Source organism: Chiloscyllium punctatum, unplaced genomic scaffold (genome assembly GCF_047496795.1).
Source record: "Chiloscyllium punctatum isolate Juve2018m unplaced genomic scaffold, sChiPun1.3 scaffold_1409, whole genome shotgun sequence".
Lineage (NCBI taxonomy): Eukaryota > Metazoa > Chordata > Chondrichthyes > Orectolobiformes > Hemiscylliidae > Chiloscyllium > Chiloscyllium punctatum.
Window position 1 is genome coordinate 20,001 of NW_027311143.1, and position 2,500 is coordinate 22,500.

Below are 2,500 nucleotides of genomic sequence, written 5' to 3' on the forward strand. Positions count from 1 at the left end.
CCGATGGCCAGGAGGACCGTGCGGGGGTCGGCCGACGGCGTGGTAGGTGTGCCTGCACGGTGACGGAGCACACACCACGCCCGCCAACCCCTCCGTACCTCCCGAGACCGGTGGCAGGACGGAGCGGAAAACGTGCGGACTGAACGGGAGAGCCAAGAGCCAGCGATCCACGCGCGTGCGACCGTCCAAGTCACAGCGTTCGACGAAAACCTCCTCCCTCGGCCAGGCACTCGGCGCCAGCAGGGGAGACAGGATCAGACGCCCCGCCGGCCACTTAAGGCCGAGGACGAACCACGAGACGGGCGGCTGCAGCAGCGGGCGGCCTGCAGCTCCCAGCACTCTCAATCGATCAACCATCGAGTCGGGTCAGCGTGTCAAACCGGCGAGCTCCACGGTCAGGCCGGCGGCGCACCAGCACCGGACCTCCGCGGCTCCCTTCACTCTTTCCACTGCCAGCCAACCGAGAGACGGACCCAATGCGGACGTGCAGAGCTTAGGCAGACCCCCCACTGGAGGCTCAACACTTCGTGGCAGCTCCGTGTCCCAGAGACCAGGAGGGTTGGCACACACACACAGTGTGAACCACCGACAGCCATTCTGGGACCGGTGACAGCCGTGCTGGCCCCACTGCCACGACACAGACGGACGCCAGGCCGCGCTCCCCGGCGGGGGGATGGCGTCGAGCCTGACGAACGGAATGTGCAGGGTGGGGGGGAAAGGCCAAGCGCTCCGACGCCGGAGGGCTCCGGAGTCTGAACTTAGGGGGACAAAGAGGACGGGTCCTCTGCGACACCCCAGCCGCGCTCTCGCCAGCCAAGGCGAGTGCGATTGATTGCCAAACGACCCTCAGACAGGCGTGGCCCCGGGAAGAACCCGGGGCCGCAAAGTGCGTTCAAAGTGTCGATGATCAATGTGTCCTGCAATTCACATTAATTCTCGCAGCTAGCTGCGTTCGTCATCGACGCACGAGCCGAGTGATCCACCGTCAAGAGTTGTCTGAGTTTGTTTTAGGTCTCTCCCTCGCCAGAGGAAAGCGACCCGGACCGCACATACGCTCCCCACCTTGAGCTACAGCCACCTGCACGCCGGCGTGCGGGCGGAGCAGGGTGGCGTGAAGCGATGGGGAGCACCATCCTGGTGCGGCCCGCAGAAACATACGTCTATTGGGGGGAGGAGGACAGGGCGCCCAAGAGGCGATGCGTGCCCCAACGCACCGCAGCGACGGAGGCAGGATCACCGCCACCATGTCGCCCGCCTAGTATCACGAGGCGTGCAGCAGCTTTGCCCTAGGAAAAGCAGAGGCGGGAACGGGCACCGGCCATCGGTTCGGCAGCGTCACTGACGCGTGCACGTGGCGGCGTGTCGGCGAGCGGACTTCCTGCGAGGAGGCGGGGGCGGCACTCGCCCGAGCAGACGCCCGCCCGGCCCAGCCACCGCCGAGGTGGACTGGGAGTCGCGGCAACGGCTCGTCATACTCGTTCCCACACTCACAGCGCAGCTTGCCCGCAAGCCACCGACCACCGATCGACGCCAGGCGCCCCGACCGAGAGCGGGATCGCTCGTTCGCCCTGCTGGCAGTTCGCTGGGGATCACTACTGCACGGAGCTCGGAGACCGACGGGCGGCAACTCGAGAGTCTTTAAACCACCACCCCCATCCCGCAAGTGCAAAGAGGCTGTATACGCACAGACGGGTGAGGGGAATAGGTACCCCGTCGGGTTTGAAGGGAGCGTGACTAGATAGCAACGATGTAAACCCAGCCGATTTGGGAGCGAAAGACCGGCGCCTGCATCACCGGCTTCGTTTCCCGTGGCTGGAGAGTACACCGAAACCCTCCGTCTGTCGCGAGCTCCCGACGACGCGGTGCCGCCAAGCAGCAGGGCCGGACCTGGTGTGGCTCCCCTCGTCGATCACAGACCGGTCGGCACTACTGACGAGACGGTGGAACGGGCTTCGCCCCTTGTGACGAAGGGTGATGCGAACCCGCCCGCCCGCGTGCGTTCGGGGTGGACTCGGCAAACGGAGATTTGAAATCGGAAAGTGTCCTCCTGCCCCGCGCAGGTAGGCGCCCAACAGTTGTGGGGGGTTTGGCGGTGACCACGGCTGCAGGGCCTGCTACCCCGACGAGCTCTCCTGCTGGCCCCGAAACCACCCTCGCGAGACAAGTTGAAACGGAAACGGGCGTACCCCCAAGCCGACGATCCTTTCTTATTTGTTACTTTTTTTTTCACTTGCTCGAGTTGTGGGGATTTGGCGGTGACCACGGCTGCAGGGCCTGCTACCCCGACGAGCTCTCCTGCTGGCCCCGAAACCACCCTCGCGAGACAAGTTGAAACGGAAACGGGCGTACCCCCAAGCCGACAGAGATCCTTTCTTATTTGTTACTTTTTTTTTTCACTTGCTCGAGTTGTGGGGGTTTGGCGGTGACCACGGCTGCAGGGCCTGCTACCCCGACGAGCTCTCCTGCTGGCCCCGAAACCACCCTCGCGAGACAAGTTGAA

At 64.5% G+C, this 2,500-nt stretch overlaps 1 non-coding gene across 1 annotated transcript; it reads right to left on the bottom strand.

Annotated features, from left to right (window-relative positions):
- Positions 1–840: 840 nt before the first annotated feature.
- LOC140475112 (5.8S ribosomal RNA) lies at positions 841–994 on the bottom strand. Its single transcript, XR_011959693.1, has one exon. It is a non-coding gene; the product is annotated as a 5.8S ribosomal RNA (ribosomal RNA).
- Between the last annotated feature and the right edge of the window lie 1,506 nt (positions 995–2,500).